Source organism: Dama dama, chromosome 19 (genome assembly GCF_033118175.1).
Source record: "Dama dama isolate Ldn47 chromosome 19, ASM3311817v1, whole genome shotgun sequence".
Classification (NCBI taxonomy): domain Eukaryota; kingdom Metazoa; phylum Chordata; class Mammalia; order Artiodactyla; family Cervidae; genus Dama; species Dama dama.
In genome coordinates this window covers 63,853,646-63,881,188 of record NC_083699.1, presented here as the reverse complement: position 1 = coordinate 63,881,188, position 27,543 = coordinate 63,853,646, and the positions used below count along the sequence as shown (strand labels likewise).

The 27,543-nt window shown below is 43.9% G+C and overlaps 1 pseudogene; it reads left to right on the top strand.

Moving 5' to 3' along the window:
• Nucleotides 1–2,039: 2,039 nt before the first annotated feature.
• Nucleotides 2,040–26,738, top strand: LOC133074093 (vacuolar protein sorting-associated protein 72 homolog; annotated as a pseudogene).
• Nucleotides 26,739–27,543: the final 805 nt, after the last annotated feature.

Sequence of the window (27,543 nt, the reverse complement as noted above, 5' to 3'; positions counted from 1 at the left end):
CCATGAAACGCTCTCAGAGATCTGAGCCCTAAAGGGCGAGGGGGAGTTTGCCGGGCAGGGAGGGAGGTGAGGCCTGGAAACCCAGAGAAGGAGAATGTGTGCGCGCTCTGGTGTGGACGGGACTCGGCAGGCTGGCGGCCCAAACAAGCGCCCTGTGCTGGGGTGTGCGGGCAAAGCAAGGCTGAAGCATCCTGCCAGCAACGGACACCCACTGTGGGGCTTAAACAGAGGTTGGTTTTCGAAAGGCCTCTCCAGCCAAGCGGGAGACGTGGATCGGAGGCGGCCAGAGCTGTTTCCAGGAGACTGGTGGCTACAGCCGGGAGAGATGAGGTTGGGCTACGGCGGTGGTGGGGGCGGACGGACACCGGAGGATCGGACCTGTGACAGAAGGCCGACGGAGGTGTCCAGGCCGGGCGCCCGGGGCCACTTCCTTCAAAGAGGAGGGGGATGAGTATGAGTCCAGTGGAGCACGAGGAACCCCTGAACACCAACGAAAATGCATAGAGTGGGAGACTGGTTTTATGCATCTGGACATCCCGGAGCTGGAGCTCTCTCCAGAAAAGGGAGTGATTGGTATGTGCGTAGTAACGGAGCGAATGGGAGTGGACATCCAGGGAGACTTCAGCAGAAGGTTCTGGGGCTGACCCAACAATACCAGCATTTACCAGTGAGGCAGAGGAGGGGTAGACCTTGAAGGAGGAGCGGCCAGATGGGTGGAAGACCCAGCTGGGATGCCACGGAAGCCAAGGGAAGAGGGAGGGGAGGCAACTGGGCCAAGTGCGATGGGAACTGAACGCATGCTTGGATGTAGCTAAAGAAAGGTCCCTGGTGCCCTTAGAACAGTCCTTAAGGAAAAACGGCTTGTGGAGTGAATGGGGGATGAGGAAATCACGAAGTTGGACGTATTAAGAGGTGCGGGAACAAACAGGAAGAAGATGATGATTTCAGAGTGACGTGGAGGCCAAGGGGGAGGGTTATTCATAGAAGAGAGAGGCCAACAAGTTCTGAAAATGACAGGAAGGAGATCCGGGGAGGGGAGGAGGTTGAAGAACTGTGAGGCGGGTGTGTTGCTAGTGGGGGCCTTTGAGGAAGCGAGAGGGGGGAGCCCCTGCATGGACGGAGGCTCTGGGACAGACTTGGAAAATTCAGGCAACTCCTCTGCTGTAGCAGGAGGTCGAGGATGCGCTGGGTGCAGACGCCAGTGGGTTTGTTGGTTTGGCAGTGGGAAGTCGCGAGGTTCCTGTTTGCTGGCTTCTATTTTCTCTGTGAGGAAGTGGGCAAGGCCGTCTGCTGGGTGTGATCAAGGAGCTGTGGGGGTTAAGGATCTGAAGAAAGGGAAGACTGTTCGAAACAGTCATCAAGAACAGACGAAGAGAGTTACAGCCTGGTTACTGCGGGAGTCCAGAGGAGTGGGCTGAGGGGGGCTTCCCCGTAGTGGGCGGGCAGAGGGGTGAGCCTGCTCTCACAAGGCTGCCAGGGAGACACGCACGGGTATCTGCAACACTGATGCAGGAAACGAGGCACGGGGCACTGCGGGAGGTTGTGAGAGGTAGATGTCTACTAGGGACCTACAGACAAGCCAGCACAGTCGGGTGAAGAGATGCTGGGAGCGGGCATCAGCAGAGAGGGCAGAGATGAAAAGCCAGAGGCTGGGGAAATGCGGCTGCCCTGGGGAGCTGAAGGATGTTCGTGGGTGGAGCAGAGTGTGAGCGTGTGGGGGATGCCGTAGACGTGAGTGGTTTGGAAGAGGCTTTGGATGGGAGAGGGCTGGGGGAGCCATCATCTTCTCAGATGCTGGCTCACAGATGCGGTCCCCGGACCAGCCCAGACCAGCAGCAGCAGCACCACCCGGGACCTTGTCTGAGATGCAAATTCCTGGACTCTGCCCCAGACCTAACATGTCAGAGGTTCTGAGAATGGGGCCCAGTGAGCTATGTTTTACTGTGTACTCCAAGTCATGGCATGTGCATGCAAAACTTGAGAACTCGTTTTAAGCAATGGGGAGGTTGATTCCGGTGTCCTTTTAGCTGGAGGAGGACATGAGCAGAGGCAGGTTTGTGACGATCTGGCCACAGTGTGGAAAATTTAAGGTCCTGTTTGTAAATCCCAGCCAGGGACCTCAAGGGGACCAGTTCTTCATCCGGGTTACTGACCCTGGGGCGGGAGTTCCAGCCCAGGTCTCCCTGGTGACCCAGAGCCACCTGCCCACTTGGAAGCGCCCCGGTGAGCTTACCGCTCCAGCGGCTCTCTGCTGCCCCCCTCTGTTCACAGGTCACACGCATGGTTCCCAGGCCTTAATCACCCAGTTTCAGCATCTCCCTGTCTCCTGCACCCTCATCTTTGCCAGATGGATGGGCTTGGCTCATGTCAATGTAGTGCATGAATTAGATGCTGTTATTTGAACGGATGTTCTGGAGAGCCCGGGAAACAGTTACCTGAGATATCTCTGGGATAAGGTTTGCTGACTTTGAAATAAAGCGGTACCTCACATTCCCCTGTGTTTCTGGGAAACACATTTGTGTGTTTTCTTAATATATCATGCTGATATCTCTCCAGAAAATCTCTTTCAGAAGACAGGATCAGACTTATTTCTGGGGTGAAAAAAAAAAAGCAACCTATGTGAAGGTATTTCCCCAAGATCAATATGAGGACAAGAGCATTAGAGGACCTGGTGTGGGATAGGATGATTCCATCCAATTCCACCATCCATCCCTCCTTGTTTTTTTTTTTTTTTAAAGCATATTTATTTATTGGCCAAGTGGCATGTGGGGTCTTATTTTCCTGGCCAGGGATTGAATCTGCACCCCCTGCATTGGAAGCATAGAGTCTTAGCCACCAGACCTCCAGGGAAGTCGCTCTATCTCTCCTTACACTTAAGTTTTCTTGGTAAGTTGGCCAGTCTGCTCTTCATTTCATTTGAGCCGTAGAGAAAGATGATTTTCCTACAGGCACACAGTGGTTTGGCACAGCTGCTAAAAGATGATAAAATCATTCCAGAGAGAATGATATAGGCTGCCTCCCATTCAATGATAACCATTCAAAATAAATATGCATGCGTGTGTGTGTGTGTGTGTGTGTGTGTGTGTGTGTATGTTTGTGCTTAGTCAGTCGTGTCTGACTCTTTTACAACCCCATGGACTGTAACCTGCCAGGTTCCTCTCTCTATGGGATTTCCCCAGGCAAGAATACTGGAGTGGGCATTTCCTTCCTCCCCCAGGGAATCTTCCTGACTTACAATGTTTCCTAAACATGCATGAGGCCACCCTCCCAGTTGTGATGTCCAGAAGAGTAAGTTGCATGGCATTTGGACTCAGCCAGATGGGTGTTGGAATCTTGGTCTCACCAGTCACCAAAAGCAATTTACCTTTGGTAAGTTACTTAACCTCTCTGGGTCTCCATTTTCTCTATTGTAAAATGGGTTGTTGTGAGCATTAGAAAGAACAACATAATCTAGGGTATTTAGTAGGTGACACCAATTATTAGTTTTTGTTGTCTGTTTGTTTCACCACAATATGCATGTAGCTAAGAAACAATGTCTGATGAATGGATAAGAAAGCTGTGGTATGTATACACAATGGAATACTACTCAGCTATTAAAAAGAACACATTTGAATCAGCTCTAATGAGGTGATGAAACTGGAGCCCATTATACAGGGTGAAGTAAGTCAGAAAGAAAAACACCAATACAGGAAATTAACACATATGTATTAAATTTAGAAAGATGGTAATGATGACCCTGTATGTGAGACAGCAAAAGAGACACAGATATAAAGAACAGACTTTTAGACTCTGTGGGAGAAGGCGAGGGTGGGATGATTTGAGAGAATAGCACTGAAACATGTATATTACCATATGTGAAATAGATTGCCAGTCCAGGTTCGATGCATGAAACAGGGCACTCAAAGCCGGTGCCCTGGGACAACCCAGAGGGATGGGATGGGGAGGGACGTGGGAGGGGGTTCAGGATGGGGACACATGTGCCCCCATGGCTGATTCATGCTGATGTATGGCAAAACCACTACAATATTGTAAAGCAATTAGCCTCCAATTAAAATAAATTAAAAAAAAGAAACAATGTCTGAGAACTCTAAGAATGTCATGATTATGAATGTCAATGGCAGTACATTCTTTGGGTTAATGATAAATCACTGGAAACAGGATTGTAAGCAATAGAATCCCAGGAAGGCTGATAGAACAGCTCTAGAACATATATGACTGTGGTCAAGGTTGATGGTACAGCCTAGTCTCTTCAAACTTGTTTCACATCTCAACTTGCTTCTTACCTTCAATTAGTATGCAGATATCGATAGCTTATTATTTTTCTACTGAGACTGCCCACTAACAGTAACTGTGATAAGTATCAGGCCAGAAGTTCAGTGAGGAAAGGGTAGCTCAAGAACCTGGAGGAGGAAGAGGCCATTTGGATCCAGGATGCTTCAAACTATGCTAACACATAGATTACTTGACCGACTATGTCCAAGACAGTCTATTATAAGTTTTAAAGCTTCAGGAAGGAGATAGGACTGGAGCTGAGACGTGGAATTTGGGGGAGGGGATTCCACTAGCTGGAGAGAAGGGTGAGAATAATGGAGGGAAACAGCATGCAAGGGCTTCCCTGGCGGCCCAGTGGTAAAGAATGCACCTGCCAATGCAAGAGATGTGGGTTCAGTCCCGTATTCGGGAAGATGCCCTGGAGAAGGAAATGGCAGCCCACTCCAGTATTCTTGCCTGGGAGGTCCCATGGACAGAGGGGCCTGGCACTCTTTGCATGGGGTTGCAAAGTAGTCAGAGACAACTTAGTGACTGAACAGCACCAGCATGCAAAGCCGTGGAAACGGAGATCAGAGGGCCTTGGACATAGGGACAAGGAGTGTACCTCTTTGGTCAGAGGAGAGTTGGAAGGAAAGTGTTGTTGGAGCAGCACACTGGGTTAGACTGAGAAAGTCTTTAGGGACACTAGAGAAATTTGGGAACCAGTGAGAATTTTCCAATAGGAAAATTATAAAATACAATGTGATGTCTTGGAAAGAGTAGTCAGCTGTCTGGGTCCCAGCTGGGAGAGTAGTAAGAAGGTGGATAGGCTTATTAGGAGGCTTTGGCACCATCTGTCTGAGTTGTGGAGGCTGTGTACAAATTCACATGGGGATGGGAGAATGGAGAGACAGCGGGCCCGAGGGAATCTCCAAGTCTTACGAGGGCCTGGGGAAGGGACAGAATGAGGAAGTGATGGAGAAGACGTGCTGAGCTGCTCCCAAGATGGTCTCCCGTGGGCTCCAGGTCCTGGAGACCCCATCTTTGTGTAATCTCCTCCCCTTGAGTGAGGGCCTCTAACCCATAGAAAGTGGCACATGTGATGGGATGTTACTTCTGAGATTAGGTTATAAAGAGACCTGGGCTTCTGCCTTGCTTGCCCTCTTTGGCCCATTCTGACGGAAGACCACGGCCATCTCATGAGCTAGACCATAGATGGAGGTGGTGAAGACCTGGGGGCGGCCTCCCACCAACAGCCAGCCAGAAGCTGAGCCCTCCGTTCAACAGCCTTTGAGTAATTGAACTCTGCTGACAACCTTGTGAATACATGTGGAAGCGGATCCTTCCCCACTCAAGGAATCAGAGCCCAGAGGGGACCATGGTCCTGCCTGACACCGTGTGATTATAGCCTTGTGCCGTGTAGCATGTCATCCCCAAAGAAAATAACGTACATTTATTATTTCACAGTTTTTATGGCTCAGGCATCTCAGCCCTCTCTGCTTGGGGTCTCTCACAAGGTAGCAGTTGTATCAAGGCTTGACTGGAGAGGATCCACTTTGTTGTTCACTCATGTGGTTGCTGGCTGAACTCAGTTCCTCCTGGGTTATCAGGCTGAGGCCTTGGCTCTTTACCTTATGGGTTTCTTGGAGGGCATCACCAACTCCATGCACGTGAGTTTGAGTAAGCTCCAGGAATTGGTGATGGTCAGGGAGGCCTGGCATGCTGTGCTTCATGGGGTCGCAGAGAGTCGGACCCGACTGAGCGACTGAACTGAACTGAACTGAGAGCATCTACAATACAGCGGATTGCTCTACCCGAGTGAGCAGGTGAGAGAACATTGGCAAGACGGAATTTAGTCTTGGGCCTTTGCTTTCACTATAGGCTGTTCTCTAGAATGGATTAGACTCCTTTAGCCATAGGTCTGGCTCACTTTCAAGGGAGGAATTCACACAAGAGCATTAATACCAGGAGGTGAGGATCGCTAGGGACCCTGTCAAAAGCTGCCTACCACAGCGATAGTTGTTTATTATCACAGTTTTTGTGGTCTTCCCAAAGGGTTTTAAGCTCTCGGAGGGGCCTTGTGCTTTGTATGTAAGAGCTTAATAAATATTTATGGAATAACTGAGATGATGCTTGCAAAGACTCTTAAAGGTCTCTGAACAGTAATTTTCAACTTAGATGTTAAGGCATTGGTGGGCTTTTCAATGGGTCAACAGTGTAATAGGGATATAGTGAACTCCAAGGACAAAATTCTGACCCTGCATATAAAAACCTACTTCACTTCGGTGGGTTTAAGAACTCAGGGCTGAACTGGGTAGCCGTGCTGTCTCCAAAAGTGCCTGGATGAGGGGACAGGGTGCCCTCTCACTGAGCTGCGTGCCCTGGCCGGGACCGCATCAGTGGGGATGGAAGCGTGCCATTTGGGAAGATGCCTGCCTGCAGGGGATGCTGTTCTGTAGGTAGCACATAGGCCACACCCGTGGGTCTCTGAGGACATGTCAGCCTTCACAGCTCTTCTCCCGTCTGCTTTCACCTGTTCTCCTCCAACTGTACCTGCTGAAATGGACTTGAGGGAGGAGGGGGACAATGTCCCATCCACACCTGACTTCGGGGAGGATTAAATTCTGTTTGAGAAGGACTTTGAGAGTCAGGGAGAGAAGGAACTACACAAATGCAGACAAATTCCACCATCCTTATTAAACTGCCAAGAAAATTCTACACACACAGCCATACCACCCTCTCCCTGAGTGCTGGGTCTGACCTGACAATAGCAAACAAACAGCAAGCTGTGATCTGTTTTTAATTCCAAATGAAAATCCATCCCAAATAGAAGCAAGAAGGAGAAAAAGCAGCTCGGCAACAATGTGTGCTTTGGCTGAGGACCCCAGGAAGCCTTGCTTCTGTGAACCTCAGCCTCCTTCCCTCCCCAACTCACCGTGACTCTGAAAAGCTCAGCTCACACCCCTGGAATGGTGGTGTACTGAGGATAAGGATATTGACAATAGGGTTTAAGCTGCATAAATAACTGCAAATTGCTGTTTGGCCCAGCAACTGCCAGCCAAAAAAGAATAAAATAAATAAGAGAAGAGATGATCCTTGGAATATAAGTTGTGGGGAGGGGGAACCAGGAAGTAAGTCAGAGCTGGCAACCAGCTCTGGGTGTAACAGACACTTTGACAAGGTGATCACAGGCCACCCACAGTTGTTAGGCAGCTGTAAGAAGTTATTTTGACAGGACGTGTGGCATACTTCAAGCGGAGGAATCAAAGCCCCAGATGATCAGGGACACATTGCCGGAAAGTTCTGGCTTAAAGAATAAGCTACTCTAACAATTTTCCAGTAGTCACATATAGATGTGAGAGTTGGACTATAAAGAAAGTTGAGCGCAGAAGAATTGATGCTTTTGAACTGTGGTGTTGGAGAAGACCCTTGAGAGCCCCCTGGACTGCAAGGAGATCCAACCAGTTCATCCTAAAGGAGATCAGTCCTGGGTGTTCATTGGAAGGACTGATGCTGAAGCTGAAACTCCAATACTTAGGCCACCTCATGTGAAGAGCTGACTCATTTGAAAAGACCCTGATACTGGGAAAGATTGAGGGCAGGAGGAGGAGGGGACGAGAGAGGAGGAGATGGGTGGACGGCATCACCGACTCGATGGACATGGGTTTGGGTGGACTCCGGGAGTTGGTGATGGACAGGGAGGCCTGGCATACTGCGGTTCATGGGGCCGCAGAGAGTCGGACATGAGTGAGCGACTGAGCTGAACTGAACTGTAATGATTGAGGACCACACTAGCGGGGGCGTCGGGTCTCCTGTTTGTAACTTCCGTGTGCTTCCGTTGGTGGTGGCGTGCAGAGCCGGGGGAAGGAATGACAAGAACGTGCTTGTGGGGATGAGGGAGATGCCGCCCCTGTGGCCATTTTGTGCCCCTCAGCTCTCGGGCTTTCTCTTGGCACATTTTCTTTTTTTTTCATTTTTTTTAATTAGTTGGAGGCTAATTACTTTACAATATTGTAGTGGTTTTTGTTATACATTGACATGAATCAGCCATGGAGTTACATGTATTCCCCATCCAGATACCCTCTCCCACCTCCCTCTCCACCCGATCCCTTGGGTCTTCCCAGTGCACCAGGCCTGAGCACTTGTCTCATGCATCCAACTTGGGCTGGTGATCTGTTTCACCCTTGATAATATACATGTTTCGATGCTGTTCTCTCGAAACATCCCACCCTCGCCTTCTCCCACAGAGTCCCAAAGTCTGTTCTGTACATCTGTGTCTCTTTTTCTGTTTTGCATATAGGGTTATCGTTACCATCTTTTTAAATTCCATATATATGCATTAGTATACTGTATTGGTCTTTATCTTTCTGGCTTACTTCACTCTGTATAATGGGCTCCAGTTTCATCCATCTCATTAGAACTGATTCAAATGAATTCTTTTTAATGGCTGAGTAATATTCCATGGTGTATATGTACTACAGCTTCCTTATCCATTCGTCTGCTGATGGGCATCTAGGTTGCTTCCATGTCCTGGCTATTATAAACAGTGCTGCAATGAACATTGGGGTGCACGTGTCTCTTTCAAATCTGGTTTCCTCGGTGTGTATGCCCAGCAGTGGGATTGCTGGGTCATATGGCAGTTCTATTTCCAGTTTTTTAAGGAATCTCCACACTGTTCTCCATAGTGGCTGTACGAGTTTGCATTCCCATCAACAGTGTAAGAGGGTTCCCTTTTCTCCACACCCTCTCCAGCATTTATTGCTTGTAGACTTTTGGATAGCAGCCATCCTGACTGGCGTGTAATGGTACCTCATTGTGGTTTTGATTTGCATTTCTTTGATAATGAGTGATGTTGAGCATCTTTTCATGTGTTTGTTAGCCATCTGTATGTCTTCTTTGGAGAAATGTCTGTTTAGTTCTTTGGCCCATTTTTTGACTGGGTCATTTATTTTTCTGGAATTGAACTGCAGGAGTTGCTTGTATATTTTTGAGATTAATCCTTTGTCTGTTGCTTCGTTGGCTATTATTTTCTCCCAATCTGAGAGCTGTCTTTTCACCTTGCTTATAGTTTCTTTTGTTGTGCAAAAGCTTTTAAGTTTCATTTGGTCCCATTTGTTTATTTTTGCTTTTATTTCCAATATTCTGGGAGGTGGGTCATAGAGGATCCTGCTGTGATTTATGTCGGAGAGTGTTTTGCCTATGTTCTCCTCTAAGAATTTTATAGTTTCTGGTCTTACATTTAGATCTTTAATCCATTTTGAGTTTATTTTTGTGTATGGTGTTAGAAAGTGTTCTAGTTTCATTCTTTTACAAGTGGTTAGCCAGTTTTCCCAGCACCACTTGTTAAAGAGGTTGTCTTTTTTCCATTGTATATCCTTGCCTCCTTTGTCAAAGATAAGGTATCCATAGGTCCGTGGATTTATCTCTGGGCTTTCTATTCTGTTCCATTGATCTATATTTCTGTCTTTGTCTCTTGGCACATTTTCAATGGTTTCTCCAACACCCTTCCTCAAAGAACTCTGCCCGGGTTGGAAAGTTAGTTCCTCCTCAAAGAACTCTCCCCAGGATGCAGCCAAGGCAAGAAAGACTAGAGCAGCCACACGTGAGCCCCCTTGGGTCCGGAGTTCACGCCCTCCAGCCTCTGGTTTCTCTCCTAACAGATACCTCACCTCTTGGTCTCACTTCCCCACTCATGCCGATGAGTCCTTTGCTTGAAACCAGTCTTTCCCTTTCCCAGTCTTCTTTTCAATCTCACCAACTCCAGAAAGGCATTTTTGTTTAGTTGTAGCAGAAGAGTTTTATTGTTTTGTGTATTTATTTGGCTGCAACGGGTCTTAATTTTGGCCTGTGGGATCTTTGATCACCGTTGCAATAGGTGAGATCTTTAGCTGTCTCAGGTGGGGTCTAGTTCCATAATGGGGGATTGAACTTGGGTCCCCCGCATTGGGAGTGCAGAGTCTTAGGCACTGGACCACCAGGGAAGTCTCTGTAGCAGAAGAGTTTTAAGTGAGAAAAAATAAAGATTTCACTGGATAGAATGTTTGCTGAATAAAGGAGTGAAAACACAGTTGGCAGTTAGGGAATTTCAGACTCTGGTGTCCCTGCTGATCTTTGTGCCCAGAACTCTCCCCAGTCCCTGCCACAACCTTCTTCTGAGAGCCATTTATCCCTTCTCTTTCAAACATGTACAGAAGATGCAGTTTTCTTCCATGGTCACATGTGCTGCTCATAGATTATTGGTGTGGGAGTGGTCGTCTAAGTAAAACTGGGTTTAGCAGCTAGCTTTTGCTGCCTAACAAATTGCATCAAAATATGATGTCTTAAAATAATACTTACTTTTGTTCAAGAGTCTGAGTGTTGACTTGACCTCTCTACTTTATGCTTCAGGTCTGCAGATTCCTGGGCTGGCTCTGTTCACTGCATATTCATTCTGCTGCCCAGGCTGAAGAAGCAGGACTACCCGGGGAAAGTATCTCTCACAGAAATGGCAGAAGTGTAAGATGGCAGGTAGAAACATATGATGATTTCCTCTTTGTGTGCTCCTGTCTCTCTGATCTTACTTGGGCCAGCTTATTTACCATTTTTCTACAATTTTCTTCCTTTGTGAGGCTGGATGGAAATTAGGGAGTAGGGCGAGAGGTTCTACCATGCCTCATCAAACAGAGGTATTTAGAAAAAGAGAGAAAAATTTACTTGCAAAGAGTGCAAGGAAGCTAGACTTCAGAAGGACTGGCTGAAGTTATCAAAAACATAACTAATATTTAAGGAAAAACTGCAAAATTATCAGTTACCAAGCTTACATTACTCTTGTTATTTAATTGCTCAGTCATATCTGACTCTTTGTGACCCCATGGACTGCAACACACCAGGCTTCCCTGTCCTTCACTATCTCCCAGAGCTTGCTCAAATTCATGTCCATCGAGTCGATGATGCCATACAACCATCTCATCCTCTGTCATCCCCTTCTCCTCCTGCTCTCAGTCTTTCCCAGCATCAGGTCTTTTCTAGTGAGTCAGCTATCCACATCAGGTGGCCAAAGTATTTGAGCTTCAGCTTTAGCAACAGTCTTTCTAATGAATATTTAGGACTGATTTCCTTTAGGATTGACTAGTTGGAACTCCTTGCAGTTCAAGGGACTCTCCAAAGTCTTCTCCAGCACCACAGTAAAAGCATCAGTTTTTAGGTGCTCGGCCTTCTCTATGGTCCAGCTCTCACATCCATACATTATAGTGAAAACAGCAACTTGCTCACATGATAATCATATCCATCTAGGACATGATACATCTTAGAATACCTGCTTAGCCAAAGTTGGGGATAAAATTGTTTTTGTTGCAGAGTCACAGGTTTACAGGAAATATGCAAGTACTTTTTCTTTGGGAGACTAGAAGCATGCAAGATGATCATGATGGCTTTAAATTATGTCTACAAATTCTTTGAAACTATCCCTTCAAAAGGTGGAACCTAATTCTTCTTCACGTAATAGTGGGCCAGACAATTAATTGCTTCTAAAGAAAGGGATATGGGAGACAAGATGGTGTGTAGCTTTGGAGATCAGGTCATTAAAGGCATTTCAGTTTCTACCTACTTGTTCTTGGGTCACTTTCCCTGGTGTGACCAGCTGTCATGTCATGGGGACACCCTATGGGAAGGTCCGTGTGGGTGAGTAACTGAGACCTTCTACCAGCACTAACTCCTCGAACCTGAGTGAGTCACCTTAAAGGCAGATCCTCCCACCTCACTTAAGCCTTCCGATGACTGCGGCCCTAGACAACGTTAACTGCAACCTCATGAGACACCTTGATGCAGAACCACTTATCTAATCCCCACTTGGACCTCTGACTCAAGAAACTATGTGAGATAATAAGTGTTTATTGCTTTAAGCTGCTAAATTTTGGGGTAATTTATTATGCCCCTGAAGGAGGAAATGGCAACCCACTCCAGTATTCTTGCCTGGAGAATTCCGTGGACAGAGGAGCCTGGCGGGCTATAGCCCGTGGTGTCATAGAGTCACACACAACTGAGTGACTAACTCATACACAATTTGTTACGCAGCCATAGAAAACTAATTCAGCAAGCCAACCTATTGTTTCTGGTTTATCACAGGGTGTAGAGTGTTGTGCTGGTGGTTCTTTTTGACTGTGTCATATAAATGCTCAGATATTGAAGAAAGACTGAGTGGCCTCATATGAGCAGTCAAAGCCTTCTTATGAGGTTATGCTTTGGAATACAATGCACCAACGTCTTCTGTAAGTTTTTAACTTACATTCCCATCAGCAATACATGAGACTGAAGTCTGGGAAGATTCCACTTTCTGTGGAGCAGCTAAGCCCAGGTTCCACAACTACTGAGCCTGCTCCCTGGAGACCTTGAGCTGTAACTACTGAAGCCTGTGTGTCTGGAGTCTGTGGTCCACAAGGGAAGCCTTGGCAATGAGAAGCCTATGCACCACAGCAAAGAGTCGCAACTCACCACAACCAGAGAAAGCCTGCATGCAGCAGTGAAGACCCAGTGCAACCCAAACTAAAAAAATAAATTAATTAATAAAAAAGATTTCAGTTAAAATATATGAGACTGAATGCGTAAATGAAAACAGTGCACATATTTGTGTAGTAGCAATTCATTTACCCGCTGTGACCTTTATAGGCAGCAGAAAACACTGGCCTGGCAATATAAGGCTTTGTGGTCAAGTAGGATGAAGATTGATGCTTATTGGCTCCGTTAGGACCAATTTAATCATCAGACATCATAGGCTGAGTGTCCATAGACTGGGAGCATTTCAAAGATCTATACAAGTGTTTGAGAAGTGAAATAATTTATTTATCCAACCATTTGTTGATGGACATTTGTTTTGTTTCCAATCTCTTGTTAGAAATAAGGCTAGTATGTGTATAACTGATTCATGTTGCTGAAAACTAACACAGCATTTTAAATCCAGCGTACTTTAATAAAATCTTTTTGCAAAGAAAGAAGGCTAAAGTGAGTAACTGTGTACATATGTCATTTTGTCTCTGGGTACCAGTGCATCTGTAGGAGGAATGCCTAGATAAGAAAATGTTGGATCTGTAGTTTCATGAATTTGTGATTTTGATCTAATTGACCAAATCACTTGTTTTTTCTCAGTTTTACCAATAGAGAGTGTTATCAAACTTTTAATTTTTTCCTGTTCAGATAAATGGACCCTTTGTGCTTGAAGAATTCATAGCTTTGTCTGGGAAAATACTATCACTTACTTGGTGTATGCCTTATTAATACAAAATGAGTCTGAGAACAACTTTAGAAGAATAAAAATACTTATTTTTGAATATGTGTATGTGTTTCAAAAAGATTCCGAGGACACCTATGAACATATTTATAATAACACAGGGTAAAAACATACAGAGGTTGAAAAATTAGGTAAAGAGTAAAAGTGGGAATGGAATTCTTATAAAGATTTGGTTATGACACAAGTGTTGATGTCATTAGGTCCTATATAGTTGCTGAGAGAGTATTATAAATTTGACTCTGAGTTCCCTGGAAGCCAAAATAGAGATGAAAATGTGGTTAGTCATAAGAGTCACAGTGAATATAATATTAATAATAAATCTGTAATTTTTAAACCCTTCTATTTTTGTGACACTTTATCCCAATTGATTTTAGGTAGATATATTCTTGTCTTCATTTTACAAATAAGAGCCCAAAGCACAGATAGTGAAGTAACTTACTCATGATTGTGTACCTATAAATAAGAGGTACCTGGTTTGGCATTTATACAGCATGGTCCAGAGTCTGCATTTTAAATTATTATGTAACTTTTAGTGACCTCTCAACTGAGCATGAGCCATTTAGGCAGTGGCTGTGATGAAAACATCTTAAATCCTCAGGCATTTATTATACATTTCCATTCTGTGAACTATTCATACTAGGATATGATTTGATAGACCTGTTAAGTGCCAGAGCTGCATGAACCACATGACATTACCCCTCCCTTCTGGGGAGTGGTTTAGCTTAATCCTTAGATCTTGCTTCTTTCTTGTCTTTTTGCCTAACTTTTATAGCTACTTAGGGCTTTGAAAGCCTAAGACAGTTGTCATCCTTGTCCTCTATTTTGTTCTACCCCCATTTATCCAGAAAGAGATTCCCAGAACAAACTGTGCTCGAGTCATATGTATTTTTTAGGTCTTTTTTTAGGATTACTGGAGTTCAAAGCACTGGTCTAAGGCCGGTCTTCCAATTTGCCAATTAAAGGAACTTTCTGAACATGTTTGTGGTTGACCGCTGCATCGAACTGTCCCAGGAAAGACGACAGAAAAACATTTTATGTATTTTACAGTTGCCAAAAATTGGTATATAAGAATATAGACTTTCGTGTCTTGTTAAATCTATTCAAAACTCAGTCAAAAAGACCTAGGCAATATAATGAATAGACATTTTATACAGAAGAAGAATTGCCAAATAGGTAGGCACAGTGAAACCACGATCATTCTCTCTTTGAAAATTCTACCATGACCACAATATGTCTTTTTATTAGCTTTATACACACTGTGTGACTTTTAGAATATTCCATAATCAGTATTTTCTCCTTCAGTTCCCTTAGAAAATAGGAATATTCAAATTGTGGCTCCATAGACATCTACGAAGAAAAATCACAGTGTCTAAGATGCTACCTGGGGGAAAAGCATCTTCACATTTTCTTCAGGAACAGAAACACTATGATGTTTCTGGCATGTTCACATGACAGATATGGTCACTAAGATGTCAACAAATCAGCTTTTGATATTCAAACTGTTAGGGGTCACCTCTTCAGATATGTTTTCCAGAGGAAATAATGACTATACCACTTTCCTTTCAGTTTTCAAATACTTTCATTGGTGGTGGCGTAGGAAGCTTGGGAGATATCTTACAGGAACTGGGTATTTTTATCCTGAGAGTCACATTGCGGGTTCCTCCTCCACACAGTACAAATCTGCTGCTCTGTGTTAGACATTAAGATATTATCTCTAAGCTCTAAACTTGTCCTTTGCCTTGTGATCCTGAGGCTGGGACTCTGCAAAACACATGTGACTTTATAAACTGATTACGTGTAGGCTCTGCCAGTAGGGAGCACTAGAGGGAGATGGCAAGATCCTTCCTGTTCTGGTTTTGCTTCTTGTTCCTGTGACTGTAACCGTAGCTGTTACAGAGAGGAAGCCAATTCTGACTCCATGTTGGAAACTGTTTCTTTGACTTGCTTTTCTTTGCTTTTGTTATTATAATCATAAATAATAGCCTGCCTCAGAGGACACTGCCCGTCTGCCTAAAGTGAGTGAAGTCGCTCAGTCATGCCCTGCGACCCCATGGACTGTAGCTTACCAGGCTCCTCCATCCATGGGATTCTCCAGGCAAGAGTACTGGAGTGAGTTGCCATTTCCTTCTCCAGGGGATCTTCCCAACTCAGGGGTTGAACCCAGGTCTCCCGCATTGTAGGCAGACGCTTTACCATCTGAGCCACCAGGGAAGTCCCGTCTGCCTAACTGTGAACTAAAGTGCCTTTGTTCAGCTTATAGAGAGACAATCTGACCCTGCCCACCTGAGAATGTCTACAACAAAAAGAAGAGGTTAACACACCCCTTCCAAAGATTGGGAGTTCCCAGAGATGCTTTGGAAGACTGAAGACCCTTTACTTCCCCATCACTTCTCCCTCCCTCTTGTCTTTTGACTTTAGATCCTCATTGCGTTTCTCTCTCTGACTCTATAAAAGAACCTGGCATCCAGACCCAGATAAGTTGGTTACTTTGAGACATTAGTCTGCCATCTTTTTGGTCAGCCGGTTTTCCAAATAAAGTCATATTCTTTGCCTCACCACCTCTTCTCTCAGATTCATTGGCCTGTTGTGTGGTGAGCAGAGCTAGCTTGGACTTGGTAACATAGCGATGCTTGTTCGCCTAGGAAGGGGGAGTTCCTTCCTAGAGCAGCATAGGAATCTAGCTTGTTGTAAAATCTTTATGGCTCCCTCTTCAGAGATGCCAGCTCTTGTCGGCTGGAGCCACCTCCTCAGAAATCTGGGTCCCAACCACCAGGACCCTCCTCTGGACTCAGGGTCACCAGGACCATGTGAGCAGTGCCCACTCCTCAGCAGCCTGAGCTTCAGTTCCATAGAGCCCCCTTTTGAAGCCAGTCTTAATAATTTGAATTTTTATAATTTCAACCTTTTCTCTTTATTCCCTCAGTCCTAGGAGCAGTGGCTATTTCCTGATGTTGTTACCTCCAAAATACCTTACAGTTCTTTCTATCCTTTTATTTAGTCAATTAACAAATAAATTAAAATTTCTGTTTGGATAACTGGTGTCATTTTTGCCTTTGGAGTGGATTCTGACTGATAATATCTTGCCTCAGAGAAGTGTCTTATGAACACTTATATGACTTCAAATTCATGATGTAAAGATCAAATGGGGGTGCTGAGAAGTAATGCTTTTGACTTTGTAAGATCCATTCACAAGCAAGGAAAAGTTTACATTGATGATAACAATGACAAAATCCTTTGAGAAGTCTGTAGGACTACAGTGATCAGGATTGGATATATTGGGAAGAGGGTGAACACCTCAAGATACGATAAGCTGTGTTGTCACTTCTTTAAGGAGTTTACCCTCTAGCAGCTCTGCAGTCACTGCCATGAGACTGACTAGTTACTTTATAAGCTCATGCTATAGCAAACTCTAAACTGGTACATGTTATAGAAAGGTAAGAGCCAATCATTTTCAACAGCTGGAAAATTGCTGTTGTTGTAGGGTCTTCCCTGATAGCTCAGTTGGTAAAGAATCTGCCTGTAATGCAGGAGACCCTGGTTCAATTCCTGGGTCAGGAAGATCTGCTGGAGAAGGGATAGGCTACCCACTCCAGTATTCTTGGGTTTTCCTTATGGCTTAGCTGGTAAAGAATCTGCCTGCAATGCGGAAGACCTTGGTTCCATCCCTGGACTGGGAAGATCCCCTGGAGAAGGGAAAGGTTACCCATTCCAGTATTCTGGGCTGGAGAATTCCATGGACTATACAGTCATGGAAATGGGTTGCAAAGAGTCAGACATGACTGAGTGACTTGCACTTTCACTTGTTTAGTTGCTAAGTCATGTCTGACTCTTCTGTGATCTCATGGACTGCAGCCCACCAGGTTCCTCTGTCCATGGGATTTCCCATGCAAAAATACTGGATGGAAAGTTTGTTTGGAGGAGGGGGAGCTTTCCTGCTCCCCTGAAAACTGCCTAAACGGTGGTAACCTACCATGCCTATGTGCAAAAAATTGGTCCTGATTTTATGAATTATTAAAGTTTGGGAGATTTTCATAGATTCTTATTTGTATTCATTTATTTTCATTAATTTTTTAAAAAACAACTATCAGTACAGAGCATTTAGAATAAAAAAGTACCATGATCTTTCTTCATAAGGCCAATTATTCCAATATCTATTATGTGTCTTCTATTCTTGAACCCTCTAAAAACCACGAGAGGCAAACATTGTTAGCCTCATTTTACAGATACATGAATTGACACTGAAAGACTTGTTCAAAGCAACCCAGCTATAGATGGACTGTTCACACCTATTTTCCTGGCACTGTGTCAGTTTGTGACTGTTTTCCAGAGATATTATTTGTAACATCCCTTTTCACTCACAAATATCTTGATTTGGATAACAAATTTTATGGTCACCTGATCCAACTAGTAAGTGAAAGAGCTAGAATTTGAGCTCAATTAAGTCCTATGTGTTTCCACTGCCCTAGACTGCCTCAGAATCTCCTAAACCAGATGGAACTTGTAGAATTTCATGGTACAAGAAGTCTGTATCACTGGGATTGGAGCAGATATTCCAGGCTTCAGTCTAAACTTTTTAGGAGGCTGTAGGCTACATCTTTTCTAGGCTATTATCTCCCCCAAACTATGCAAATAGCCTTAGAAGATACATCAGTTAACAGAAAACAAAACTCAGGCTGGCTTAAGTAGAAAAGGAGACTTATTGGCTCATGTAGTATAATTGGAAGTTCAGGGTTTGGTGAGTTTCACTATTGGTTGATCCAATCCCATGATATTATTGATATCAAAGACCTGACTTCAGTATTTTTTCTTCCCTCTTTCACTCTACTATCCAGTTCTCATTTTAGTCTATGACTGACTTGTGTGTGATTGTAAGGTGGCTGCCAGCAGTCATCAAGGTGACACGTTTCACTTTCACGTGTAGATAGAGGAGAGGTACCTCTTCCCCCTACCAGTGAACAAAAGCCTTGTTCTTTGCATTGTTTAGACTAAACGGAACCAGTGAAGGTGAGTAGATGATATGCACTGGTTGGTTTCGGCTTCCCTGGTGGCTCAACAGTGAAGAACTAGCCGGCCAATGCAGGACATGCGGGCTTGATCCCTGGGTTACGAAGATTCCCCTGGAGGAGGAAATGGAAACTCACTCTAATGTTTTTGCCTGGGAAATCCCATGTCAGAGGAGCCTGGCATGCTGTAGTCCATAGGGTCTCAAAAGAGGTGGACATGACTTGGAGGCTAAACAACAGCAACAACAATTGGCTTACAGTTGGTTTACTGATCTTTTCTGTCATGTCAAGGCTTGATGTGGAGGTGGGATGGGAATGTTTTGATTTGAGTACTAATCAGAACTCACTCACTTCTGTGACTGGAGGTGAGATTTATGGTCCCCAGAGCCCTTGAATGAGGATCCCACGCACCTGGAATGAGACAAGTGGATCCTGGTTAAGTTATCAGTGAATGTCCCCTGGCTACCCAGCACTCATGAACACCCTTCTTCCCAACCATCCTCTCAGAAACATCCACATTACCCCAGTAGAGACAACTCAAAGATTTGGTGCATTAGCTCCAAGTTCTGATTTTCTGGGTGATGTGGGGGTGATATCCACGTTGTCATATCTGGATAAAACTTCTTGTAGTCTAAGGACTTCTGGTAATACTATGTTATCCACGTACAACACAACCCATGGAAGAAAGAGTAGGATACTGGATTTTAAAAAATGCCATTTGGAAAACTAAAGAATGAGAAACAGCATGTAATAGTTACTAGTCAAATGATATAATTCCTGCTGGACAGAAATGGTGAGAACTGCATTCTAACAGTGAATTCTATGGAGAGTCATCTTGACTGCCCAAAGTCTTTTTGGAAAGCTATCCATTGTCCACTATTTTCCTTGGCTCCTTCTGATAAGCAGCATGATATTGGGGTTAAGAGTAAAGGCTTTGGAGTCAGAATGCCTGGATTCTAATAACAAGCTTTTTTATTTTCTAGTTGGGCAAATTTCTTAACCTCTTTGTGCTTCAGTTCACTCAGATATAAAATAGTCCTTGTCTTTTAGGATTAATAAGCATGTAAAGAGGGAATGAACCCATGCAAAATGCTTAGAACATTGCCTCACATACATAAAGTGCTCAAGAAATATAATGAGTCTTGGGAAGGATGATATTTCTAAGGGTTCCTTTGAAAATGGAGCTTCCTTGATTATTTAGTGGGCTTCTGGCCTAATTCCTTCTGGTCAGTTCCATAGTCAGATATCTGGCTAGTCAGAGTTCCAATTATCTTGAGCTTGAGAAGTATGCTTTTTGAGCCCAAGGTATTAGCTTATGTGGAACTGGGAATAATTTTCTGTCCTATTTTTGCAGAAACAAAAGTACCTTAGATCATCTCACTGCCGTGTATGACTACCTAGATCTTATTTATTTGCTTCTCTTGAACCAAACCTTCCACTAAGAGTACTCACTGGGAGCTGTGTCCATGCTGGATATTTATCAAATAGAATGTCAGCCATCAGGCAGAGGTGGAAGGGAAGTCCCCAGTCACCAGTGCTCAACTGCTCTGCTCTGCTGAAGCTGGTGTTATCTTGACTGAGTATACAGTTGTGGGCCTTATACCATCTTCATCTTTTCTTACCCAGGTTGGCTTAGGCAATTCATGGAAGAATGCCTCACAGCATGTCAGCCTGCAACAAAATGGGCATCTGGGCTATTCACAGTAGTATTCCTGCCATCATCCCTTTCTATTGCCATGACTCCAACTCCAGCACAAGTTTGAGCTTCTCTATAAGACTTTTCTTTTATAAAGGTCTATGGGGCAAAAATATGAAGACAGTCCTGTGGCTCAAATGGTAGAGAATTTTGCCTGCAATATGCAGACCCAGGTTCAATCCCTGGGTCAGGAAGATCCCCTGGAGAAGGGCATGGCAACCCACTCCAGTATTCTTGCCTGGAGAATTCCAAGGACAGAGGAACCTGGCAGACTTCAAGGGGTCTCAAAGAGCAACTAACATGTCTGAACAACTAACACTCTCACTTTCACTTTCATGGGGCAAAAATATGAAGACAGGCCTAGACGTTTATAGAAAGGCTTTATTTTGTACCCATTTTCATGTTTCACTCAGATAAACCATGAATTCTACTTTCTCCCATTTTCACATAAAACTACATACACCGCACTGTACATGTAAGACAAATTTGGAAAAGAGCCTCAAGCTGGCCTCTGAAATTGTGTAAGCAATTATCACATTTTTGTGCGCAAATGCAGTAATTATATGTGTAATTTGGCAGCTGGGTTTGAAAATTTGGCCTTAAATGGAACATAGACAGGAAAAATAAATGTTGGAAAATGCCAATATTTTATAAAGATTTTGAATCAAATAATGGTGAAATTATTGCAAGCCATCTTAATTTTTAATTATAATGATCATTACACAATATACAATAATTTTTTGAGGAAGAAAAGAACTATAGATCAATTGCCCATGGTTTTTGTCAGAAAAAAAATGCCTCAATTCTTAGGGAGGATAATTGTATTTTTCAGAGGTTATGGTACATATTTCAAAGGCTTTTTTTCTTATGAAGAAAAGATAGTGATTGCTTACTAGTTCAAGTTCTATGACGTATTTTACTATAGAAGAAAAGGACTCTTTGTACTGATTACTTTAGAGGAAGAGTAGTATTAACTCTGTGCTTTATGTGAGCTAGTAATCTTAAATTAGATGAAGCTTTCTTTATGAGCATTTAAGTTTTGGAATATAAGATTATAGTCTAAATGAAGAGTAATTCAGATTTCTTTGATCTAGGTTTAAGTTGAAGTTTTATAGTAAGATCATAGTTTTTATATTGTCATTGGGACTGAATCTAGTGAACATGGCTTTTTCATGTGGTTATGAGCACTGGTGACTTGGGGAGGATGTAAGGCTGACCCTTCAGCAGTGTTGTCTTCTGTGATAAGTAGGGTAAAGGAGCGGTTAACTCCGCAGGCCATGAAGCCAGCCGACCTGTATTCCAGTCCTGGCTCTGCTGGTCTGTGAGCCCTGTGACCTTGACACAGTTACTCAATCCTTAGCCTCTCTTCACCTTAGCCTCCCCATGTGATAAAACGGAAATAATAGCATGCCCACCAAATAGAGTCATCTCAGGGACAGAAGGAGCTGATCACACCTGTAGAGTGTCTGACACTGGTAAGCCCTCAAGCATGATGGCCATTATTGTTTTGATCATCATTTGCGACTCTGTTGAACCTCAGGCGTGACTAAGTGAGGAGGATAACCAGCTCAGGCAATGTGAGGGCAAGAGACGGTTTGTGTATACAGAAAACTCCATGGGGAGTCCAGGTTCTCCAAGATGAGGCAACACCCCCACCAGTATGATAAAGATGGCGACAGTGCAGGCGGAGCTCAGCTACGGGAATTTATTTCTGTTCTGTGGCAGACTGTTGAGAATCTTCCAGGACGATGCTAAATTAGGGGATAAAGGAGGATGTAGACTTCAGAATCTTTCTCTTTCAAGGAATCTGAAGTCTATAGAGGGAATGAGATTAGTGCCTGCATGACTATAATGACTAATGTAACATAGTCAGGGCTGGGGGACATAAACAAGTGGCTCTGGGCATTAAAGAAAAAGATGGGGGGGTGGTGGAGGGTGAACTTGCAAGTAGATCTCCCCCCTTATTCTAAAATCATGCAAATCTTCTTAGGATAGGTAACTTTTGAGGCAGGCACTGAAGGAGACTCTGGTTAAGCAGATATAATAGGGCTGGAGATGAATCCAATGAAGAAAACACCACAAACAAGGCAGAGAGGAGGGAAGAAAGGAGCACCCAAGAGCATCTGGGACATCCAACATGGTGGGGATATTGTAAATAGAGTGTCATAGGAGGACTGGCAAGACTTAGAGAGTATTTGAATATTATGGTGAGAAGTTTGGGCTTAATTTGGTATGCAAAATGCAGCTTTAGAAGAGAAAGGTTGTGAACAGACTTGATGTGCCTCAGAGAATCATTTCAAGGTCTTGTTAAAACATGTATTTCCAGGACTTCTTTGGCAGTCCAGTGGTTAACCCTCTGTGCTTCCAGTGCAAGCGGTGCAGGTTTAATCCCTGGTTGGGGAACTAAGATCCCACACGTTACATGGCACAGCCAAAACAACAATAAGAACAAACAAACAAACAAAATGCCCACATATTCCTGGCCCACAAATCCCAGAGATTCTGATTCCGTAGATCTGGGGTTAAGCTGCAGAATTTGCATTTCTAGTGATGTCACATGTCACACTGATGTGACGGGTTCACAGAACACTCTGAAGAGCCCTGACACAGGGCACATGGCCTTCCAAAATGTTTTGTTTGCAGGTCCTTATTAGTTTAAAAAAATCCAGTATCACTTTAGTTCAGTTTAGTTGCTCAGTCGTGTCTGACTCTTTGTGACCCCATGGACTGCAGCACACCAGGCTTCCCTGTCTATTGCCAATTCCTGGAGTTTACTCAAACTCATGTCCATTGAGTCGGTGATGCCATCCAACCATCTCATCCTCTGTCATCCCCTTCTCCTCCCACCTTCAATCTTTTTCAGCATCAGGGTTTTTTCAAATGAGTCAGTTCTTTGCATCAGGTGGCCAAAGGATTGGAACTTCAGCTTCAGCATCAGTCCTTCCAATGAATATTCAGGACTGATTTCCTTTAGGAAGAACTCGTTGGATCTCCTTGCAGTCCAAGGGACTCTCAAGAGTCTTCTCCAACACCACAGTTCAAAAGCATCAATTCTTCAGCACTCAGCTTTCTTTATAGTCTGACTCTCACATCCATACCTGACTACTGGAAAAAAAATAGCCTTGACTAGACAGATCTTTGTTGCAAAGTAATGTCTCTGCTTTTTAATATGCTGTCTAGGTTGGTCATAACTTTTCTTCCAAGGAGCAAGTGTCTTTTACTTTCATGGCTGCAGTCACCATCTGCAGTGATTTTGGAGCCCCCAAAAATAAAATCTGTCACTGTTTCCACTGTTTCCCCATCTATTTGCCATGAAGTGATGGGACTGGATGCCATGATCTTAGTTTTCTCAATGTTGAGTTTTAAGCCAACTTTTCACTTTCCTCTTTCACTTTCATCAAGAGGCTCTTTAGTTCTTCTTCACTTTCTGCCATAAGGGTGGTGTCATCTGCATATCTGAGGTCACTGACATTTCTCCTGGCAATCTTGATTCCAGCTTGTGCTTTATCCAGCCCAGCATTTTGCATGACGTACTCTGCATGTAATTTAAATAAGCAAACTGACAATATACAGCTTTGACATACTCCTTTCCCTATTTGGAACCAGGCTGTTGATCTATGTCCAGTTCTAATTGTTGCTTCCTGACCTCCATACAGATTTCTCAAGAGACAGGTCAGGTGGTCTGGTATTCCCATCTCTTTCAGAATTTTCGAGAGTTTGTTGTGGTCCACACAGTCAAAGGCTCTGGCAAAGTCAATAAAGCAGAAATAGATGTTTTTCTGGAACTCTCTTGCTATTTTGATGATCCAACAGATGTTGGCAATTTGATCTCCTGACTATAAGTACATTTATTTATTTTCAAGTTGTGGACAAAGTACTGTGTCAGTATTTGCTGTAAAGTCTACACCATTATAACCAGAAGAGACTGAGCTCATGATGAAACAAACATGGTCTTATTTTTACTTTAATTACTTATGGTGCAAAAGTCTTTTTACTCTCACTGAAATTATTTTTGTATTTGAATGTGTTTCACGATTTTCTGAAACTTAAAAAAATGTATGATACAACCATTAAATATTTCTTAATTCATTTTTTCTAGTACTTTGTTGTAGTGGTTTTTGCAACTGAGGAATATTTCTCACAAAGACACATAAATCCAAATGAAAGAATTTCCTTTACTGGCCATTTTTAACTAAATTTCATTCACCAGTTATGGAAAGGCTTTCATTAAAATTTGGCTATAGATATCCGTCTTCTCTGATGTCTGTCAGTTGTTATTGGAAAGCAATAAACAGGTTTTACCATTTTTCATTATTATCAAAATTCCACTGAAATTCTTTGTTTGGAATAGTTTTAAACTGGTTACAAAAATCCTATTTCCAAGGTTTTAGAATATGCTGATATGAGATTTAAAAAAAAAAGATGATTTATTTATTGATTTTGTTTGTATCCAAATTACATAGCAAGGGACATCATATATATCCTTTTCCAAAGTGCTCTGTCTACTGACAGAGCCTGAGTTTCCAAGGAAAGGTAGTTCCTTCCTATTTTCTAATGAAACATTACTTCCACCTTGAAGGGACAGGTTGTGTTATTAATGTTATCTTTATTGTCATTTAAAAAATACTTGATAGGTAGCATGCTATTGATAGCTTACTTGTCATCAGAGAAAAGGTTAACGAGTCTAGAACACTTGTCTTTCTGTAAATGTATGTTTTTAGCTTTCTTGAGCACTTTGCCATAAGCAAATCTGTGTTGTAGAAATATGTTCATGGTTACTCCCCATTTCAGTTTGTTCCCAAAGAATCAACCACATTTTAAAGATTAAAAAAAAAAAACCAACCACACTGATGACATTCTGTGGTACTTTGTGTAGATCTGGCTCCAACCCTTTTGCTGCACATGCTTGTCTGTGTAAAGCAGGGTGAATGAATGTCAGTATGAACTGTCTTAGTAATCTTAGACAAAATCTTTAAAATGGTTTGGTAAAATGCCTGGCCCCATTACTTAGACGGCTTTACCATTAAAGCAGTAATTTACTGTTGAGGAGTATATTTTACCTTTGGCAGTTTGAAAAAATGAAGTTCTTCATGTATTTTATTATTGAAATACAACTTAGCAAAAACTGCATGCTGAGAGTTGGTAAAATAGAAATAGGGATACTTTTGCCCTGTGCTCAGTCATGTCCCACTCTTTGGGACCCCAAAGATTGTAGCCATGTGCGGTTCCTCTGTCCATGGAATTCTCAAGGCAAGAATACTGGAGTGGGTTGCTGTTTCCTTCTCCAGAGAATCTTCCCAACCCAGGGATTGAACTCAAGTCTGCTGCATTGCAGACAGATTCTTTACCACTGAGCCTCCAGGGAAGCCCCGTCAGGCTTTATAACACTGGGCAATTTGTCCCAATTCCTGATTTAAAAATAATTTCTGGGCTGCCGGCAGACTGAAGGTAGTGGTGGGGACATGGAGCCCCAAGGACCATGCTGGGTGAGCTAGGGCTGGAGGAAGTGCAGGGTAGGAGTTTGAGGGGTCAGGCCCTCTGAAGACTGTGGGGCGATGGCTCTCAGGGCCCCTGGGGGTGTGGGGGGAAAATGAGCTCTACTCAACAGCTTTTGGGGTGTCACAGAGGAATCAGGAGATGACGAAGACCAAGGGGGCCAGTCAGATGCAGAGGATGCGGTGAACTCTGACTCTGGATTAATGGGATGATCCATCTGGTGACGGAGGTGCAGAAAAGCCAAGAAGGAAGCAGTCAGCCATTATCAAGGAGGATGAGGAGCTTCTCACGAATCTCAAAAGGCCAGCATCGGGGGCTGGTGACTCTTGAAGAGCCCAGAAGGCCCTGCTCCCCCTTTAGGATGGTGGCTCTGACAGGTGGGAGTCCAAGCCTCTGTCTACAACTGTGCTCACACAACAAAGGTTCTTGTGGGTGCAGGAGAGGCAGGGTATCCCCGCAGTGAGGGGTCCCAGCTGCCAGCAGAGAAGCTCCTCAGAGAGGCCAAGGTCACAGAGGAGCCGGACTGACCTTCACTGAAATGTCTGAGTGGCTTGAGGCTGACTGAAAGAAGCAGGTTCCTGAGAAACGGAAGTGTCTGGGCCCACAGGTTACCTCCTGTTCAGTGACAGGGCCACTTGGTGGGGAGCCAGGCCCTAAAGAAGAGGACCTTGTCATAAAAGGACTCCATCCTGCTCCCACGGCTCCTGCATGGACTCCCGGTGCTGGCCCTGGACTCTCATCCCGCCTGCCCACTGCCCATGTTCCCTCATCACTTTCATTGCGGAGGAGACCTTGGAGGAATGGATTCCCCGAGGGCGGCCCCCAAAGGTCCCTGTTGGAGAGTCTGCCCAGTGGCCCACCCCCCAGCCTTATCCCAGGACCCTGTTACAGACATGCCCCCTGCTCCTGCTCCAGCCTTCAAGATCCTCCAGGTGGCCTATGAGAAGTGCATTACAGGGCTCTGTCCACTCCCTTAGCCCTGGGCCCTGGCCCATCACCTCCCCAGCCCCTCTCAGGCTCTGAGCTCTGAACCATGCACCAGAAAACTGTCATCAAATGAAGCAATGCCTGGTCCTCAGAAGCCTCTTTCCTACTCTGACCTGGGGCTCTTGATGTCCCCTACATCTTCTCTCTGTGGTTGCCGATCTTTGCCCAGCATTTTTCTATATTTCTTTCCGCTTCCTTTCCCTTAATTCCTTTTTGTTGAATAATATTATTCAACTAAGTTGAATAATAATTGTGAAAGTGGACACCCTTGTCTTGTTCCTGATCTTAGGGGGAATATTTTCAGTTTTTCACCATTGAGAATAATGTTTGCTGTAGGCTTATCATATATGGCCTGTACTGTGTTGAGGTAGGTTCCTTCTATGCCCATTTTTTTGAAGAGCTTTAATCATAAATGGGTGCTGAATTTTGTCAAAGGCTTTTTCTGTGACTATTGAGATTATCATATGGTTTTTGATCTTTCAATTTGTTGATATGGTGTATCACATTGATTGATTTGTGTATATGGAAGAATCCTTGCATAAGGATTAAGCCCAACTCGATCATGGTGTATGAGCCCTGGAATAAGCCCAACTCGATCATAGTGTATGAGCTTTTTAATGTGTTGCTGAATTCTGTTTGCTAAAATTTTGTTGACGAATTTTGCATGTGTTCTTCAGTGATATTGAATGGTAGTTATCTTATTTTGTGTTGTCTTTGTCTGGTTTTGGTATCAGGGTGATGATGGCCTCATAGAAGAAGTTTGGAAGTGTTCTTTCCTCTGCAGCTTTTTGACAGCGTTTTAGAAGGATGGACATTAGCTCTTCTCTAAATGTTTGATAGAATTCTCC